This window comes from Prunus avium, chromosome 3 (assembly GCF_965620075.1).
Source record: "Prunus avium chromosome 3, drPruAviu1.hap1.1, whole genome shotgun sequence".
Taxonomy (NCBI): Eukaryota; Viridiplantae; Streptophyta; class Magnoliopsida; order Rosales; family Rosaceae; genus Prunus; species Prunus avium.
This window is the reverse complement of record NC_142286.1, coordinates 7,068,236-7,090,148: the sequence shown is the minus strand read 5'-3', so window position 1 is coordinate 7,090,148 and position 21,913 is coordinate 7,068,236. Positions and strand designations below refer to the sequence as shown.

General features: G+C 36.9%; 1 pseudogene across 1 annotated transcript; it reads left to right on the top strand.

Annotated features, from left to right (window-relative positions):
• The first annotated feature begins 3,487 nt into the window (after positions 1-3,487).
• On the top strand, positions 3,488-7,003 carry LOC110763652 (F-box protein CPR1-like; annotated as a pseudogene). Its single transcript, XR_015834539.1, has 4 exons — positions 3,488-3,765; positions 4,517-4,909; positions 4,978-5,328; positions 6,038-7,003. The product of XR_015834539.1 is annotated as an F-box protein CPR1-like (transcript).
• Positions 7,004-21,913: the final 14,910 nt, after the last annotated feature.

The window sequence follows — 21,913 nt, the reverse complement described above, 5'->3', positions numbered from 1 at the left end:
TTGCCATCTCTCTCCATTTTTATTGAGCTATTTACATTGCTAAAACAAACACACACAAAAACTTGAAACGGAATTAAAGGATTATGAAATATAAAAAAAAACTAAAAATGAAAAGGAAAAATCAACACAAGTCCAATTTCATGCTTCAAAGCAACAAGCACCAATGGGTTGTGTAAGCTGTGACTTAAACCCAGTTCTCTTGCTTGTTGGGCAATTGTCCTTTTCTGTTGGACTACAAACACAACTTGTCCATTAACGTCATTAACTTTAAAACTTGAAATTGTCCAGTTAAGAAAAAAAATTAAAGTAGGAAAGCCAAATAGAATCAAACAATGTTACCGATCCCCGGCAACGGCGCCAAAAACTTGTTGCGTAGATACAGCTGCACCAAAATGGATTGAGTTGCATCCTCAACTTGTGATACTCGCAAGTGCACGAACCGTTGGTAGTTTAGCGTATGTAAGTGCGAGGTCGATTCCACAGGGATTGGTGATTGAATGATCCAATTTAGTTTCCCTACACAAAACAGAAATGAAAAAGAAAGGAAATAAATAAAACAAGGAAGAAAGAAATAACTAACTCAAGCAAATAAGTTCCCAAGTTCAATTAGATTAATGGATTGGTTCTAGCTAAAGTATGATTAAGCCATGGTGTGTGGTCATAACCTTGTGTTCCTAATTCCCTAATTTGATCATTTGTTGTCTAACCTAAAATTAAGCATTAGGAACCCATTAAGCATAGAAGAACAATTTAAACAACCAAGCATGTATCTAATCCCTGTTGTCGAATGCCCATACATACTCTTCCTATTCATAGTTCAATTCGAATTAAAGCATGGTGTATACTCTTAATTCAAACCAAGATAGCTAACATGCAAGCCTAAATGGTGATCAATCATTCAAACTAGCATATTAACTTATAAGCATAATGAATAAGAACATGAACCATAATTGAAACTTGGAAACTAATCAAACTTGAAAAACTAAAGAAAAGAATTTACATAATGAAAAGTAAAGTGGAACTAAGAAAAACTTAAGGAGAATTTCAGCACAAATATTTCATTACAACAATTGAAAACTAGAAAATGAAACTAAGAGAATTTGAGGGAGAGAAGGGAAGGGAGCTCTAGAGAAGTGTTTGAGAGCTCCCCCCCTTGTGGTGTGTTTACAAGCTTAGAGAACCTCCCTATTTATAGGCCTAAGGAAGTGAAAAATCTGAATTCAATATGGCTAATGCATACAACACTTGTTTTATAAAATCTGAAATGGTTGATGCACTTGTATTAGAAAATTTGAATTGGTTGATGCACTTCACCAATAAATCCCACCAGCAGCCCTAGCTCATCTTCATGTCACCATGACCAAGCTTCCAACCAGCTCAATAGCTCATGCCTAGCTCACCATGACCAAGCTTCCAACCAGAAACAATAGCTCATCCTGAGGTCAGCATGACCAGCAACTTCAAGGGCTTACGAATTGGGCTTCCCTTAAGAAAATTAAGACTTTAAGCACTCAAACTTGAAGTTCAGAATGTCTTCTTTCCAGCCATATATCATTTGGGCCAATCCAAGGTCGGAGGAGGAAGTTAAGACCAAAACAAATTGCTAACTCATTTTGCGCGCTGATAAAATCCATCCTGAGCATGGCTCTGTGTTTGCTAGGTAACAGACTCCATATTTATCCAATGAGGCTGAATTGTGGATATGTTATAGTACACACCCATTGGAACAACTTTCATGAAGAATATTGCCTCATCCGAGCTGTGTAGGTCACTGAAACAAAGCTTGCAATATGGCCTACGGAACTGGACTGGCAGGGGGCTGTAGCCAAAATGAGTTTGTCTTTTAAGCTCTTCATCCATTCATCCAAATTAGGCCTTAACATGCTTGAATTGCATGAATTATGCTCTCTTGCTCTATTTGCCTACAAAACACACAAAGGGAGGCAAATAACTTAGAAATCTAAGAAACTAAGCAAAAGAAGTAAGTAAATAGGGCATGTATATGTATGAAATTATGAGCTTAACAGCATCCTAGGTCAAGAAGGAATCGCAAGCCCATTCCTACTGGGAGCCCAACTCCAAGAACAATCAAAAGCTCACTCCAATTGGGAACCCAATCTGCAAAAGGAGTCCAACTCACTGAAGGAAGCCCAGTTACAGCTGGACAGCCCAACAGATAATTTACATCTCCTACATGCCACCACGCGCCATGCAGAAGCTAGGGGGCATTTGTGGGAACCGAATTAATTGATAACCCTAGGTCAAATAATTCCTTCCATTTGGGGATTATTTGACCTAATTAGGAATTATTGAATTTAATTGGGGGTTACCCAATTAAATAGAATGATTCCTAATTAGGTTGAGGATTGATTTGATTCCTACAAATATTCTCAATTAATGGAGGAGTTACCTAATTAAAATTAGGTATTGATTTGATTGCTATCCTGATTAGGGATTTGATTTAAATCAATAAATCAAATCCCTAATTAGTCAAATCTCGCCAAATTGGGGAGGAATAATTCCCTTCCATCTACGGAATTATTCCTCTGAAACCCTAGCTCCCGAGACCTCTATAAAAGGATGGCCACATACAAGGGTTGAGGTACGTCTAAACTCATACTGAAACTCTGCAGAATTTATTCTCAAGAACCCTAGCCTCCACCCTCTCTCTCCCTTTATACACGAGTCTCCGGCAACCCGATTTTCACCATTCATACATATTCCCGTACCCTATTTTAGCTATCGTTTCTCTATAGATCGATTGAACTGACTTAGGCATCGGAGGGCCTTTGGCCAACACCCCCCGGGTGTGGTCCTCTTATTGTTCTTCATTTTGCAGGGAGAAAGAGAGGCGGAGAAGACGAAGGAATCTATCAACCGAATATTCTTGTGGGAGGATTTTTGCTCCCACAGATAACATAAAAGATGTCAGACAAGGGATCAAATTGAAAATTGAAGTGCACGCTCTTTTCTTCAGGAAATCATACAAGAGATCCTAATTAGTCTGGTTAAATGTACTTTAGTCTGCAAGACATGGAGGTCCATGATCATAAACTGATGCTTTATTCACCCCCACCTCAGCCCGAAAGTGGACTTTGCTAACCAGAATGACATTGACCTCCTCCTACTCCACAGAATTTCTGGTAGCTGTAGCCTCACCTACTACCAAAACAATGTCATTCACAAGGTAAAAGACGATGTTCACTTTGTGCATCATGATAACCAGGCGTTTGATGTGTACTCCAAGATTGAATTTCCAATTGCCGCAAAGAAAAACTTTGGGAATTCACATCTTCGTGAATCGTGTGGTTGGCACTTGTGATGGGCTAATTTGCCTTGCGGATGATATCCCCTCTTATGCTAATATGCTTACAACTTCTTTATATGGAACCCAACCATTAGAAAGTTGGTGACCCTTCCGAGGCCTGGTATTACCTTTCGGTCGCATGGTAAGAACAATGCTTCTCTTGGGTTCGGTTTTGATGCTATGACCAATGACTATAAGGTTGTGCGACTTGTGACTTTATTGAAGGAAAATGAGCAGCCAACTCTAGCTGAGGTTTATTCCTTAGCCACGGGCACATGGAGAAATCTTGGTTGTGTTTCTCCTGCATCTCTAATAACAAAAACCAAAGCAGACGAAGAAGAAGCTTTAACAGAACCTTCAAAGTTCATCTTGAGAAATGGGGGCTTGGGCGGAAGCCATTTGATTGGAGTAGTTTGGCCACGGGATCTCCCCGAATTAGTTGATACAGAAGAAGTACTGTGCCAAAAGAACTCAACACAAGTGCGAGCAACAACTGTCAAACTTTTTGTTGGATGAGTGCATATAAGTCGAAAGAAACAATGATTTATGGACTCCCAAATCTGCTAACAAAAAGTAAGATTTTGCTCAAAGCTAGAGAAACTATGATATGAGCATTGTAATTAGTTAAACAATTCATTAAGCAATCTTGAAAAGAACCTCCATAGCTAAGAATTCTCAACATAGCACCAAAGAAGCTTGCATTATTAGAGAGGGCAATGCATGAAAAAGTACGAATGAAATACATAATGCCCTAAATCCTAAATACGTATGTGTTTTATTCGGCAAAATTTGTAAAAAGTACAAATGAAAAGTTCGGCAAAATATACAAGCTACAGAAAAATGAGGGGTCAAAATAGAAATAAGATTTCATTATGGCGTTAAAAAGAAATTTTCGCATAAAATTGTTCCTAGGAAAGCTTTTCCAATTCATAAACCACCAGATCAACCGGAGATAAACCTTATTCAAGCTTTTAATCAGGGACGGAGATATAAATAGAGAAGAGAGATGCATTAGGATTTCAGCCGACGCGTTTCTTCTTCCGCACTATCATGTACGGAAATGAATCTCCTAGAGGCTAGAAAGGGTTCTACTCCTTTCTTCTTCACTCTTCTTCTCTAAACGTCAGCTCCACTTCTTCGGCTGGTCTGGTATTTTTTTTAAATAAAATGATGGGCGGGTCTGGTATTTCGTGTGGTCGGCACTTGTAGCGGGCTAATCTGCCTTGTGATTAGAAAGTTAGTGACCCTTCCCAGGCCTGGAGTTACCTTTAGGACGCATGGTGGGTATGATGCTTCTATTGGGTTCGGTTTTGATGCTATGACCAATGACTATAAGGTTGTGCGATTGGTAACTTTACAACATGAAGATGAGGGGCCAACTGTAGCTGAGGTTTATTCCCTAGCCACTGGCACATGGAGGAGTCTTGGTTGTGTTTCTGCTGCATGTGGAAACAAATGGAGCTGCATCCAATGCTTTTGTTAATGGGGTTCTTCATTGGCCTGTAGTTGGTTACACAAATGGTGATTCTCGCTATTTTCTATTGACGTTTGACCTGGGCAAGGAGGTGTTCGGTAAGATGCCTATGCCGAAGATTATCCATTGGAATCCCAAATGGGGATTGCAATTGTCTGTTTCAGATAACAAAAAATCTATTGCTTTGTTCATGAGGCCAACAATCGTGAAGATTTCTATATGGATTATGGGCGTGAAGAATCTGTTCTTGATATATGGGTGATGAAAGAGTATGGCAGAGAGGAATCATGGACCAAATTGATTACTCTTAGTCCACAAGGTCCATAAACAATTTTCCTCAGCGCCTTATGTTTTAGGGAAGAGTGGGGAAGTACTATTACTGCTCAAAGAAAAAAAGAGGCAGGAACTAGTACCACTAGACCTTGTGAGCAAACAGTTTAAACTTCTTGGGATTTCTGGATATAAATATTGTACTGGTCATTTTTATAAAGAGAGCCTCCTCTTACTCGACAAGGGCGATGCAGAGTCTTACTAAGAGAAAGAACAGGTAATGTGATTATAGTGCTGAGAGCAGAACATTTCAATTCTTTGTTTGCCAGGTTTTTATGTTCATTAAAAGCATGATTGGTGACGAAATTGCTGTGGGATCTTTATTATGTCGACTTGTGTGGGTTTTTTTTCCTTTAGCTGATTGTCTTTCTCGCTTCTGTTGCTAGAACACAACTTGTGACTAAAGTCAACTCAGCTCTCATGGAAACTCAATTTGGATATCAAAAAGTTTAAGAACAATATAATTATAATAATATCAACTCAGCTTTCATGTAAACACGGTTAGACTGGTCTTTTATGAGTGCTTTTAGTTTTTGACTCATATAATATCAAGTTGGTATGACTTTTGAGGGTGGACTGATTACTGCTACTGTAGTGAAGTTTGTGTATTCAATTTATTGTTTGCTTCTGTAAGAGATTGTGCTATAGTTCATGCTTTAATCCCTTTTCCAATGGTTTTCATTTGTATAATAGTTTCGTTTCCAGTTTAGCTTTCATTTGGGGAAGAAGAATTTTCATTTGCACTCCTGAAGAAGTACTGGAAAAGTTTTAATGACCACTGATGTCAGCTATAATGCTTACAATTGATTAACGCTTTTCTTGTTTTCTGTTGTTGCATATTTGTAGTGCTGTAACGTCATTTGCCTGAAGTGCGGTAACTCCCGGTTCTTGTTATCTAACATGTTGATTTTGTTGCTGATCTGTAGGGCAGTAGCGTCCTATGCCTGAAGTGCCTGATGTTTCGTTGTATTTACTTGGCAATGGCAATTTAAAGCTGCCAAAATTCTAAGTTATCAGCATGATAAATTAATTTAAAACTTCTGACATCTTAACGTTTGGTTGAACTAACTAGGTCCTCCCAAACGAGCCCTTAACGTCTACTTGGCCCCAACATATCATTGTCCCCAAAAGTGATTTTCTTATACCGTATGTTTGGTAGGCTGGACTAGCCAGGACTAGCCAGGACAGTGTTAAATAACACTTTGAAACCAGCGTTTGGTGAAAGAGGGACTAAAATAAATGGGATTGTATAGTCCGTTGGTTAAAAAAACACCGGACTCGCTCGTTCAATATTGCGAGGATGAAATGCGGTTCGCAAAATAGCGAGCGTGCTATTTTGAAAGCACGAGTCCAACCAACACAGCCTTCACTCTCTCATTCTCTTCCTCTCGAACGACTGGAAGACCTCCATGGCCGTGACTAGCTCGTCGAACTCGACGGTGGTGCCGTTTTCGTTGGCAAGAGGACTTGGAGCTGGTAGCTGGTGGACTTGACGCCAAGAGACCAGAGCAGGTCAGCGAGCTCGAGCTGGGTGAGGCTGCCGTCGGAGTTCATGTCGAATCGCATGAAGATGTTTTTCAGCGGCTTTTGCTGATTGGAGCCGTGCAGCCATCGTTCTGGTAATGGCCAAAGAAGAACAAAGGGATGAGATAAGATCCCAATTGCGTTCTGGGCACTTGGGCCTTTTAAAAAAAAAATTAATTAATTTTGTGGTGTGGTAATTGGTTTGTGAAAAGTTATGGTGTGGGGCTAATTAGCTTTTTTTTTTGTTTTTCCCTTTGAAAATTTGGAAAGAAAGACAGACAGCCAGGAAGAAGATGGGAAAGGCAGAGGTAGGAAGAGAATATAATTTTTAAAAATAAATAAATTTTAAATTATAAATTATTTTTTTACACATCAGCCCCAATTAAATATTTCTAATTAAATATAAATAATTTTCAAGTCAAATTTCTTAATTAAATTTAAATATTATAATAATGAATTTTTAGTCCGACACAGCACCAAACATAGGTCTTCACTATTTTCACAATCCAGCTTCTTAGTCCGACGCAGCACCAAATGTAGGTCAGTACTTAATCCAGCTTAGTCCAATCCGAGCTAATCCGAGACAGTCCCAGGATTTAGTCCAATCCATGACAGTCCGCCGTACCAAACGACCCCAAGTGTTGAACTAGCTAGGTACTATTCAATATCAATTAGCTCTTATCCAAAGGATGAACACATTTCGGCACAACTTCCTACCCTTTTTTTTTCTCCATGAATTACTATCATTATTATTACCAGAAAAAAAATAAAATAACAATCACCAACAAATCCAACAGGGTTCTATCTGTGCACCCCTCCTTTTAAACCCAAAAATAAAAAAATAAAAAATAATTACATTTCTCTTTTTATTTGCATATTAGAGAAGTAAATAGTTTTGCTAGGGCTGCCAAATGGGGCCATGGCCATTGTAGTTGCTGTAGACCTTGTTGATTGGGGTTCTAAAGCTTTGGTTCAAGAGGTGTGTGGTTTATGAGAGAAAGAAAAGCTATTTTGATTATGAGTTGGCTCATTTAAAAAATAATAATAATAATAAGTGATTTGGAGATGAAGAGTTGAGCCATTGCAAGGGCGTGTTTCTTTTTGTTCCTTTCTGAATTTTTTTTTTTTTTGGTTTGCTACAATAAATTGAGATTAATTATTCAACACTGAGATTAATTATTAAACACTAAGATTCATTATTATTTGCTACCCACTCATAGTGGGTGGGTTGTCCAACTTAGCTTAGTCTCTGTCACATCGCAATCACTTTAATGTCCTACTTAATTACAAGCCCACGTTACAAGACTCGGTAATTACAAAATATGATATAAGTATTTATAATTAAGTATTTGCATCGTCCAGTCGCTTTCCAATGTGGGACTCTATTGTCCTAATTTTCAAGTGACATAATTAATAATGGTTAATAGAATCACATTAATTAATAATGTTTAAAGTAAAGGGACTTTGCAAATTCAATGGCAAAGCGTATGATCTCTTATGTGGACTCAGCATGAGAAGCTCTTATGGAGCCAGAGCTGAGATTCTGAGAAGAGGGAAAACACCCCTGTATATAAGTCTATGCCTTGCTGGAGCTGCATCACTGCATGACCAGTCAAAAGAGTCTCTTTCTTTTTTTTCTCAGGTACCAGTTAGCACAGACAAAATTGGCATGCCTGACCGGTACTTAGCCACCAGCTTCGCAGTGCTTGCTCCTTCAGTCAGGACTCAGGACTATAAAATCCCACATCGAAAACGATGGAATCAAATTTCCATATCTTTCGGCCATTGAATCATCAAATTTGCATAAATCTCTTCCCGATAGATTATATTTATGCATGCACCAAGCTCTCAAAGCTTCACACCAAAGCTCCTGAACATTTATAGCTTTGCCTACACCAAGAAACTATCGAACCAGCATTTGGTCGCAAGCTCCCTGAGAGTTTTGATAATTTTGAAGATAAACCAGTAACATCTGGAAGTACTGCTCAAGTGCATCGATCGAGAGCTACTTTAAGATTTAGGTACCCTGGTCAACATGTGAAGCCCCATAGTAGTTGTCGTAAAGGTTAGGCTTCCTGGTGTTGGTGAATCGATTAGGAGAGAGTTTGTTATAATCAATCTGGTAGCAAAACTTTCAAACTTCATTCCTGCTTTAAAGTGGTGGAGATTGGATGAGAGTGTACAGCAGATTGCAGTTTTTATCATGTCTCAAGTTGCCCATTTGAGCAAGGGAAGCTGCTAATTTGCATCCACTTGTACATCCTGCTGTTTTGGTGGAAACTTATGAACAAGGGGAATGTTGTCTCACACTATGTTGATGATCTTGAAGGGCATGATCAGATTAACCCACATCGAAAATCCACACTCCTATAAAGGTGTTTATAAACAAAGCACTATGATTGTTTGGTAAGTGTGGTTAATATTGGAGAGTTGGGCTAATGGGCTTGATTATAGGCTCGGCTTTGGATTTGGCTTTCATTAATAAATATATATTATTTTTATTCAATAATGTGTGAGAATTTTGTGTCTTGTTGAAATTTTTGTAAAAAATACGTGTATTAAACATGAAAAATACTTACGTACCTGTATAATACGAGTATTGTACATTTGCTTTTCAAAGACTTGGGCCTTAGGGCTCTTGGGCTCTAGAGAAATCTAATTAAGACACCCAAACGAAATAAGTAATTTATTTTTTCGACGTCCATTGAACTTCAAATACTTACTATTTATTAAGTCATTTGTGAAATTAGTAACATATTTAAATATTCACTAAAGAAATAATAATTAACTACTAATTAAAGTAATTCAAAAAGACTAAGATATAACTTAATTACATATATTAAATAAAAGAAGTTGGCCCAAAAAACAAAAGTAAAGAAACAATTTTTTTTTCCAAAATTAACAAAAAAAACAAAAAAAACTCTCCCAAAGAAAGTTCGTAGCACAGATCTATGTCGGCGAAAGCAGAGTATAGCCACACGACTATACTATTTATTTTAAAAAAATATATAAAAACCGTATATAGCCGGACGGCTATACCTTATATATATATATATATATATACCAGGTACTGGCCCAGACTCTTAAGAGCAAAATTTTTCTCAATCAATTTTAAGCTTTCGAGCGGAAGGTAGTGTAGAGACGTAGAGAATAAACATAATTATTATGAGGAATTCAAACATACAAAGCCAAAACCAAGGATAATAATATAGAGAAATTAAATACGATATCAAACGTAGTATCATTAATATTCAACAAACTTACATAGAAGCAGGGAAGGCAGTAGTGCTTAACAGAAGCTTCGCAGAAGCAGCACTTGAAAACACTCAAAAACACTCCAAAACACTCAAAACACAAGGTTTATTTTCTGCTTGAGAGGCGATCTTTTTTCGGTGCTTCGCAAAGGAGGAGAAGCCCTTCATTTAAAGTCTCCTGGCTGTTGACGTGTCAATTAGAGGCAGAAGATCACAAAGCAGCCTACAGTAGAGCGGCATCTTCACTTTAATGATTCTGTCCGAACGTTCACGCAAGCGGCCAAAAAAGGAAAAAGGTAGACTCTTACAAAAGGCAAATAAAAACAGAGTAAAAGCAGGAACGTATTGCTTTTACCAGAAAAACGTAAAAGTAAAAAGCTTTATCACAAATTACAGTAAACACAAATTGTCTTCTTATCAGACATAATATTACTTGGGCCCACCATAAAGATCCGAATGGAGATCTGGATGAAAGTGGTCAAGCATGTCTTCATTAGCAAAAGGGTCCACCTCATCTTCAGGTTGAGTGGCGGAAGCTGATGCCATCGACTCGTCATCTAAATCCAGGATCTCGAGGACTTTCTTTTTCAAATCTTCTTTTGATGAAGAAGAGCCTGGCTGATCTATCAGCATCTGTAGCCTTTGCGAAACACTTAGACTGGCAGGAGAAGTGACCAAAGGCTGAGCAGCAACAGGATCAAAGGAGGGAATAATTGCTGGGGTGATCTTGACAGGAACTAAGTGGTCTCTTGTGAATTTATCCCACCAACGAATTAAGATGCTGCGGACTAAGTTAGGAATATAGGTCCATTCTTCATCAATGTCTTCCGAGATGACATATTCCCACTTTAATATCCAAGGTAGCTCATACATTATCATGAACCACATGAACAAAGTCCTTTGATCAGGATGATTCTTATTCCATTTACAAAATTTCATTTGAAAAGACTCCTTAATTTCAGGAGGAAGGTATTCCATAGTAGGACCCCAGATAAGGAAAAAGCTCTTGAACCAATTTGGGAGTTCTTTCAGAGCCCGAAGCTTAAATTGGATGAACCAAGTATGAGAATAGTTTTGATTTTGAAAACATAAGACATATTCCCATGCTTTTTTATAATCCCAGAAATTATATGAATATGGCCTAATTTCAGGATGGATAAATCTTTTAGCCCTTTCAGGGCTAGGACCCCATTCTTCCAAGGAAATAACATTTAGAATTTGAATTTTGGAAAAGGCTATTGTGTTGGTATTTTCACCCCTATGACGATGAACTATATTAACAGATTTAGTTTCAATTAGGAGAGTTTCATAGAATAGACGGGGCTTATTTAAGGGAGGAAGGTTATCCCTTAAATATTTTTCAGCTAGAAAATTCGGATGTTTGTCCAGATCATTCATTTCAATAATTGCTACAGACATATTCATATATTCACGGAATGGATTTTCAGCAATCTGCTTCTCCTTACCCTTATTATATGGAGAAGAAGTCATCAAGGGCTTTGGATCAGTCGGGGAAGACCTAGCAAGAGCTCCTGAAGAGCTCCTACTTGGAGTCATTTGTCCGGAACTCCTGGTTCGCACCCTGCAAAAATTCTCGAGTTAAGAAATCAGGGAGCGCATTAGTTTCACCTTTAATAAATTCAATATCAAAATCGAAAGCAGATAGTATTCCTTGCCATCTTGCGAAAATTTGTTTTGATGCTAAATTTTTTACATCTTTAAACAGAATGTCTTTTGCAGCCTTGCAATCCACTCTTATCAGGAATTTTTTTATTTAAAAGATCACTTTCGAATTTAGAAACAGCATGGACTATGGCTAGCTTTTCTTTCTTAACAGTAGAATAATTCTTTTGAGCCTGTTTCCAAACTCCAGAAGTGAATCTAACCAGTTGTTCTGAATTATTGACCTTCTGTTTTAGGATTCCTCCATACCCGATTTCTGAAGCATCTGTTTCTACTATTTTAAAGGCTTCGAGGTTGGCTAAGGCTAAGCAAGGAAGTTCTTTGACTTTAATTTTCAACCTTCTTACCGCTTTAGTGTGTTCTTCTGACCAGGGAGTTGGGTTCTTTTTCAACCTTTGGTATAACAATTTTGAATCTTGAGCCAAATCTTTATAAAAATCTTTTATATAATTAAGACTTCCTAAGAACCTTTGTAACTGTTGCTTGTCCCTTATCTCATCAGGGAATTTTTCAGCAAAGGATATTGCTCGATCAATAGGAACTATCAGTCCCTTATTAATATTGTGTCCCAAAAAACGAATCTTTGAAGAAAATAATTTTATTTTCTTTGCCGAAACCACTAATCCTGCATGCTTCACAACTTTCAAAAAGATATTCAGATGTTTAAAGTGTTGTTCTAAAGAATTAGAAAAAACCAAAACATCATCAATATAAACAATGGTGAAAGCTGTGTAAGGATTAAATATATCATTCATAATATTTTGAAACTCAGAGGGAGCATTTTTTAGACCAAACGGTAAAACATTCCATTCGTAATGTCCGAATGGGACATTAAAGGCTGTTTTGTACCTGTCTTTTTCTGCAATTTGAATCTGCCAATATCCCGATTTCATATCAAATTTAGAAAAAATTACTGCCTTATTCAATCTATCCAAAAGGTCCTTTTTATTAGGAATTGGATATCTAACCCATTTTAAGGCTTTATTAAGAGGTTTGTAGTTTATCACCAATCTAGGTACCCCTCTTTCTAATTATGCTGCGTTTTCTACATAGAAGGCAGAACAGCTCCAGGGAGATGAGCTTTTCCTAATTAACTTTTTCCCTAATAAATCTTGAATTTCAGATTTACAAATTTTCATTAGCCTAGCATTCATTTGAATTGGCCTAGCTTTGGTTGGGATTTTCTTTTCATCAAAATCAGGCTCATACGGCAATTCCACTATGTGTCTTTTCCTATTCCAAAAAGCATTGGGTATTTCGGCACAAACTTGATTTTCAAACATCTTTTGGACTTCTTCTACCTTTTCTTTTACCCTATTGTCTTGCAGTTGTTCCTCTATTCTTTTGTACTGCAATTCTTCTTTCAGGTGATATAGATAACTTTCTTTCTTCTTTATCTTTTCTTGAATTTCATTAATATACTTATGCTTGGGTGGTTGAGAGAACCTAAAGACTATAGGTTGACCCTCTACCTCAGTTCTTATTCCCTCTTCAGAAACAGAGAAAGGATAAAGCATATTAATGAAAGGGGTTCCTAATATCAGGGACTGGTTTAATCCTTTCACCAAGACAAAAGGGGTTTCAAAGCAAATTCCTTGATTAAGTACAGCAGCGTTAGATAATTTAAACTGAATCCCCATCCTTTGACTATTGACTGCTGTGTGTAGGACTTGGGTAGTTTTCTGAAAATACCTCGTTGGTACAACACCTTCATTTATACAATTAAGATCGGCTCCAGTGTCTATCAGCCCTTCAACAGTAAACTTGTAGGTTTTATTAATAACAATAGTTATCATAGCATACCATTTTTGTGATATTACCTTATCTATGCTATTAATGAATCTCATAGTATTAACTTGTTCTTCCTGTAGGGTTTCTCTTGTTACAGGTTCTATTTTCTCTTGAAATTCTTCCATTAGGTTTTCGAATTCTAATTGCTCAGATTTTTCTTCTGTATCTTTTTCTGAAAAAGGACGATAGAGTTCTAAAACTCTAACCCTATTTTTTAACTCTCTAAGTTCTTCTTTCACATCATGGACCTCGCACTGAAGGTCGTTGAGCGTAGGTTCCTTTTTATGAATTTTATCATTCATTCTGTTTACTATAGTCTTAAAACTATAGTTTTCAACTGGTTGTCTTACATTAGCTATGGCCGGTTGGGGATTATTTGGTCCGGTTCTAGCTAGCGAGATATAACTTTCCAAAGCTTCTCTCTTCTTTTCTGGATCTTCTATTTTATCAATTAAGTCTACTATTAGACTTTCTTCTTTTGTTAAGACACATATTCTCAGATCTTTAAATTGACAGGCGCACTCTTCCTCGCTACCTGAGCTAGTCTTAGTATCTGATTCAAACAATTCTTCATTTTCTAGTTGGGCTAGTTCGTCATCACTATCTTGTTCAGAACTAGATGAATTAAGCATTATTTGGCAAAGCTGTTGTTTAAGGTCTTCACTAATGCTTAGGTTACTGATTTTATCCTTCATTTTGCACTCAGATTTATAATGTCCTACTTTTCCACACTTATAGCATGTAGGGACAGCTCCTTTCTTTCCTTTACTAGCCTTTTTGCTAGTATCTCCTGTGTATTTCCTTTTTCTGAAAGTTCTATATGGCTTCTTGGGTTCAGACTTATATTTCTCGTATTTTTTAGTCTTACGCCCCCCAAATTTCTTTCCCTTCTTGTATGTTTTATGTGAATATGATTTTATTGGTTCAAAACCAAATTGTTCACAAAAGTCACCTAATTCCTTTTTTCCTAGGGCCTTTTGCTTATCAAGCTGTTTTCTTAATTTCATATCTGTGCAAAGAGCTAATCCTTCTGCGCAGATTTCAGAGGACAATTCCCCATAGGTGTAAGACCCATAAGGAATGACACCACCATTTTTCTCTTTAATTCTATTCCTAACCTTTTCAGCGAATAGAAGTGGCAATCCTGAAAGAAATTTCTCTTTCCAAAAGTCAGCATTACAGTCTTGCCTAGTGAACACCTTAGAGTAAAACACGTCCTTATACCACCTAAAATGGGACAAGGTAGGACACTTAAGGTTCATTAAGAGTTCTCTAGACCTGTCGTGCTGTAATTCTGTAGTTCCTACAAAATGTAGAGTAATTGTGTAAATTAGTGAATTTACCGCATCTTCCTGGTAAATGTTTTCACTTTTGATTAATCCAGTTACTGGGTCTTGTACATTCTGCTGACCAATAGCCACCTGGGCGTTCAGGATTTGGGCTCTTGCTGAGTCGCTTAGGTGGAAATCCCACCATCCTTTTAATTGACCTACAAAGCCTGCGATGATAGCTTCAGCCACCCTCTTATCTCCATTTCCTTTTATCTTAGAGGCTGTAGCGTACATCATCATATGTTTCATTGCATTAATGATCTGATATTCCGTTAGACCATCAATATTCCATTCTACTATGGAGCTTCCATCATACTGAGCAGAATTTCACATTCCATCTTCCTCAAACTGTAAATCTACTGGAGTGGGTCTGGGGTAGTAATTTCTTGTTTTAGCAGTTTGAGTGAATTTCTTTTCATTTGTTAACTTATTAATTTCAGGTCGTTCTTCCTTAAACATCGTTTCAAGGTCCTCTATTTCTCCTTCAGTGAGAACCGACACTTGAGGTCCTTTTCCTTTATCTGAAAATTTTACTTCTGATAATTTCTTTGCCAGGATATCAACAAAATTTTCATCTTCTGACAACGTTCTTCCCATCTTAAAGTTTTTATTATCTAAAGGGGGAGGTGGTTTGAAGAACACCTGACTACTCATTTCCTTGATCCTTTTAGTTTCTGAGGGACCGGGGTCGGATTTCTGCTCCTTTACAGAAACAGACGTTTCAATCCTAGTGACTTGCTTTCCTAGAGACTGCAGAAACAGGTTGGTGTAATTATTCTGCTGAATAACTGTGCCTATATCCTCTTTACTCGCTGTGCGAAAATTATTGGCGCTATCATCAAGGAAAGTGGTTTCTTTGTAGGGAGCCGCTATCATATCTTTCTGTTTAATTACCATCTCGGGTGGATGTACGGCTTTTACTGATTTCCCATCTTTGGAAGTGTAAGTCGAGAATGGGCTTCCTATCATCTCTATATGGCTCCTATATTCAGGAATGTCATATTTCTGAGCACACCAATCTAACCACGTAAAAAAGAAACAATTGAATTTCTTTTCTTTCATAAAGGCGGTATGGGCTTTCCAGAGATGATTTTGCCTATGCTCCTGAAAGGCTGTTTCAAACCAGATTCTTTTATTAATATTTTCAATACTCATATAATTCCTTTTTATCTTTTCGTGTTCTATTTCGAAGGATTTTAACATATTTATTTCAAATTCTACATCCGAGAAGGAAGGCTCGGGTTGAGGTGGATTCATCCTAATTCCTGGGTTTGGAAGGGTTTGCTCAAACCTATAGGCTGGCCTTTGTGTCTGTTCCTGGGTTCTCCTAAGACCTGCCAAGATCATTCTGTCATGGTCTAGATCGTAAGCTATATCAGAGGAGGTGCTCGACCTATGGGGTTCTAGGTTGGATCTAGAGGGTGCTAGATCAATCCTAGAGGTACTCGACCTATGTGGTTCTAGGTTAGATCCAAAGGGCGCTAGATCAATCCTAGTTTTTCTAGCGTTGGAGAATTGTATTTCTACCTCTCCATCAGCGAATTGGGAGATCCGAGTAGGTTCTTGATTTTCAAGGGGCTTCTTTGGGACTATTTCATCCAAAATCCACTTTTCTGGTAGGGTTATATCACTCCACTTTATCATTTTTGGGACTGCCACGTTTGATTTTTCAAGGTTGGTTTGGAACAAGGTAGTTTCACCTTTGCTGTCTAAATCTTTAGCTTTGGGACAGACAGTGTTCATAACCTTATATGAAACCCTATAAAGGATCGCTAGATTTTGGGATCCTGGGTCCATATCATAACCCTGAGTTTGAATATTTAATGTTAAAGCTTTTAAGACATTTACGTCGGAAAGTGCAACAGAAAAGTTTGGGAAACAGTTAAAGTATATCGGACCTTCCCCTAAGGTTGACTCAACTATTCCTAACAAGGAATCCGTGAACTTTCTATGTCTTCCATCTCTTACACAAAGCAAGATTGAACTGGGCAATCCTGTTCTGGTAAGTGGTTTCACCGCTACCTGCACCAATCCTATGTGCAAATAGTTATAATTTCTCTCCAGATGCTGGTCGATTTGACTCTGGGTGAATAGCTGAAAACTATCTTTTTTTATCAATGACAGATATCGTTTTTTCAACAGTTTTTATTGCGTAATCAGATCTGAACTTGAAAGATCCTTTATAGTATATATCAGTGATGGGTACTCTGGGTATATCCCAGTTGCACAACTCCTTTTCTACGTCCCGCATGATTATTTCTTGAGAGTTTTTAACTCGTAGGGTTCTATGGCTAGGACTGTTACTAGAGCTTGCTTCTCCAGAAGAACGGATAGACAACATTCTCCTAAGGCTTGCCATTTTAAAATTCTGGATTTTATGCTTTCCTTCTGTTCTCCTCCTAATTCAAGGTTGCTAGTCCCTGCCTAGGTCTCTCAACGCCTTAGCTTAACGGGCAACGGCTAATGAGCCTATCTGACAGCTAGACAACTCGATGACTAGTGAGTAAAGGAAACTTGACAGAAAAACCAGAAGATTAAACCAACAACTTAGTTTGAACCTTAAACTTAACCACTCTTCTAGGGACTTTTGGCTCTGATACCAGGTACTGGCCCAGACTCTTAAGAGCAAAATTTTTCTCAATCAATTTTAAGCTTTCGAGCGGAAGGTAGTGTAGAGACGTAGAGAATAAACATAATTATTATGAGTAATTCAAACATACAAAGCCAAAACCAAGGATAATAATATAGAGAAATTAAATACGATATCAAACGTAGTATCATTAATATTCAACAAACTTACATAGAAGCAGGGAAGGCAGTAGTGCTTAACAGAAGCTTCGCAGAAGCAGCACTTGAAAACACTCAAAAACACTCCAAAACACTCAAAACACAAAGTTTATTTTCTGCTTGAGAGGCGATCTTTTTTCGGTGCTTCGCAAAGGAGGAGAAGCCCTTCATTTAAAGTCTCCTGGCTGTTGACGTGTCAATTAGAGGCAGAAGATCACAAAGCAGCCTACAGTAGAGCGGCATCTTCACTTTAATGATTCTGTCCGAACGTTCACGCAAGCGGCCAAAAAAGGAAAAAGGCAGACTCTTACAAAAGGCAAATAAAAACAGAGTAAAAGCAGGAACGTATTGCTTTTACCAGAAAAACGTAAAAGTAAAAAGCTTTATCACAAATTACAGTAAACACAAATTGTCTTCTTATCAGACATAATATTACTTGGGCCCACCATAAAGATCCGAATGGAGATCTGGATGAAAGTGGTCAAGCATGTCTTCATTAGCAAAAGGGTCCACCTCATCTTCAGGTTGAGTGGCGGAAGCTGATGCCATCGACTCGTCATCTAAATCCAGGATCTCGAGGACTTTCTTTTTCAAATCTTCTTTTGATGAAGAAGAGCCTGGCTGATCTATCAGCATCTGTAGCCTTTGCGAAACACTTAGACTGGCAGGAGAAGTGACCAAAGGCTGAGCAGCAACAGGATCAAAGGAGGGAATAATTGCTGGGGTGATCTTGACAGGAACTAAGTGGTCTCTTGTGAATTTATCCCACCAACGAATTAAGATGCTGCGGACTAAGTTAGGAATATAGGTCCATTCTTCATCAATGTCTTCCGAGATGACATATTCCCACTTTAATATCCAAGGTAGCTCATACATTATCATGAACCACATGAACAAAGTCCTTTGATCAGGATGATTCTTATTCCATTTACAAAATTTCATTTGAAAAGACTCCTTAATTTCAGGAGGAAGGTATTCCATAGTAGGACCCCACTTACCAGAACAGGATTGCCCAGTTCAAACTTGCTTTGTGTAAGAGATGGAAGACATAGAAAGTTCACGGATTCCTTGTTAGGAATAGTTGAGTCAACCTTAGGGGAAGGTCCGATATACTTTAACTGTTTCCCAAACTTTTCCGTTGCACTTTCCGACGTAAATGTCTTAAAAGCTTTAACATTGAATATTCAAACTCAGGGTTATGATATAGACCCAGGATCCCAAAATCTAGCGATCATTTATAGGGTTTCATATAAGGTTATGAACACTGTCTGTCCCAAAGCTAAAGATTTAGACAGCAAAGGTGAAACTACCTTGTTCCAAACCAACCTTGAAAAATCAAACGTAGCAGTCCCAAAAATGATAAAGTGGAGTGATATAACCCTACCAGAAAAGTGGATTTTGGATGAAATAGTCCCAAAGAAGCCCCTTGAAAATCAAGAACCTACTCGGATCTCCCAATTCGCTGATGGAGAGGTAGAAATACAATTCTCCAATACTAGAAAAACTAGGATTGATCTAGCACCCTTTGGATCTAACCTAGAACCACATAGGTCGAGTACCTCTAGGATTGATCTAGCACCCTCTAGACCCAACCTAGAACCCCATAGGTCGAGCACCTCCTCTGATATAGCTTACGATCTAGACCATGACAGAATGATCTTGGCAGGTCTTAGGAGAACCCAGGAACAGACACAAAGGCCAGCCTACAGGTTTGAACAAACCCTTCCAAACCCAGGAATTAGGGTAAATCCACCTCAACCCGAGCCTTCCTTCTCGGATGTAGAATTTGAAATAAATATGTTAAAATCCTTTGAAATAGAACACGAAAAGATAAAAAGGAATTATCTGAGTATTGAAAATATTAATAAAAGAATCTGGTTTGAAACAGCCTTTCAGGAGCATAGGCAAAATCATCTCTGGAAAGCCCATACCGCCTTTATGAAAGAAAAGAAATTCAATTGTTTCTTTTTTACGTGGTTAGATTGGTGTGCTCAGAAATATGACATTCCTGAATATAGGAGCCATGTAGAGATGATAGGAAGCCCATTCTCGACTTACACTTCCAAAGATGGGAAATCAGTAAAAGCCGTACATCCACCCGAGATGGTAATAAAACAGAAAGATATGATAGCGGCTCCCTACAAAGAAACCACTTTCCTTGATGATAGCGCCAATAATTTTCGCACAGCTAGTAAAGAGGATATAGGCGCAGTTATTCAGCAGAATAATTACACCAACCTGTTTCTGCAGTCTCTAGGAAAGCAAGTCACTAGGATTGAAACGTCTGTTTCTGTAAAGGAGCAGAAATCCGACCCCGGGCCCTCAGAAACTAAAAGGATCAAGGAAATGAGTAGTCAGGTGTTCTTCAAACCACCTCCCCCTTTAGATAATAAAAACTTTAAGATGGGAAGAACATTGTCAGAAGATGAAAATTTTGTTGACATCCTGGCAAAGAAATTATCAGAAGTAAAATTGTCAGATAAAGGAAAAGGTCCTCAAGTGTCGGTTCTCACTGAAGGAGAAATAGAAGACCTTGAAACGATGTTTAAGGAAGAACGACCTGAAATTAATAGGTTAACAAATGAAAAGAAATTCACTCAAACTGCTAAAACAAGAAATTACTACCCCAGACCCACTCCAGTAGATTTACAGTTCGAGGAAGATGGAATGTGGAATTCCGCTCAGTATGATGGAAGCTCCATAGTAGAATGGAATATTGATGGTCTAACGGAATATCATATCATTAATGCGATGAAACATATATATATATATATATATATATATATATATATATATATATATATAAGGGGGCCACCCAGCGCCTAGGTGCCACGTGTCAAACAAGTAAAGCCGTTTGGCTATATGATTTTTTTTTAAAAGATTAGGAAATTTTTTAAAAACCGGTTATAGCCGCACGGCTATACTATTTATATATATTAAAAAAAAAGACCCGCACAGCGCCTTGGCGCCACGTGTCAAAACAGTAAAGCCAAGCATCTATACTATTTTTCAAAAAAAAAAAAAAAAGAAGGAAAAAACCGAGTATAGCCGTTCGGCGATACTATTTTTATAAAATAAAATTAAAAATCCGAGTATAGCCGCACGGCTCTACTATTTTGGCACATTACAACTTAAAAGTTCAGCCACTATATTATATTTTAATATAAATTTTTAAATATATATTGTCCAATATAGTTCCCTACATTTTCTATTTCCTAGACATATACCCATCACTCTATAAATCTATGTATAAAACCCAATTTCAAATTTAAATGACCAATAGGATATAAGAGGTCAAGGTATTCCTATGTTTTTACATCGTTGCCACCAGACTTCATATTTTATTTATAATTTATTTCAAGCATTTCATTAACTACCATAATTGTAATTAATACTCCCTATTAATAGAATATCAATCACCCCATTTTTTTCGGTTGTCATTCCCTCTCACATATTGGCCCCTAAAATTGCAAACCAAAAAAAAAATATATGTAAATTACATATCCAATAATGTACCTATGAAAAATATAAATATAAATATATACGTATAAATATATATATAAATATATTATTTAAATAAAATATAGGTATATTATTTACCAAAATTTTTATAAAAAAAACTAAGTATGTTACTTTGTAATTGAAATTTATTTACATTTTTCATAAATTAAAAATAGGTACACAAGAATTTATAAAAAAATATAGGTACATTATTTACTCATAGATAAATTATTTTACAATATACTTATAAATGTGTATAGGTACATTATTTGGAGGAGAAAAATAGGTTCATTTTATAAAAAAATTCATAAAACAAATACAATAAAAAGATGATCAAATTATTTTTCATAAAACAAACAATAGGTACGTTATTTAGAGAAAAAAGGGTACATTATTTAAAGAAAAAAATAGGTGCATTATTTAGAGAAAAAATAGGTTCATTTAAAAAAATGTTTTTCATAAAACAAACAATAAATAGATTATCAAAATATTTTTCAACATAATTAGAATGTACACTATTATTTATAAAACTATAATAAAATAGATTACTAGTAGTATAATTCATAAATGGAAAACAACATAATTTTTTTATTAAACCAAAACGTTAATCACATGTAGATTACTAATACATTAATGTTGAATTTAATATTTAATTTCGAATAAGTTTCTAAATTAATTCCTACATCCATTACAACCTTTTGAAGATCTTTCCAAATTCAACGTGTCTCATTAGTTACACCCCCACATAACACGTTAACTTGTAAATAAGGGTAGTTCTGGAATCTGAAAAATATAATAAATTAGATTTTAAGCTAGATTAGGTAACTTACTTACTTGGATCCTAGTCACGGGTTTTATTTGAAAAAATTGGGTATTTTAAATAGAAAAATAAATGAAAGGTTGTAAACTCAATTTACTAAAAAAGAAAAGG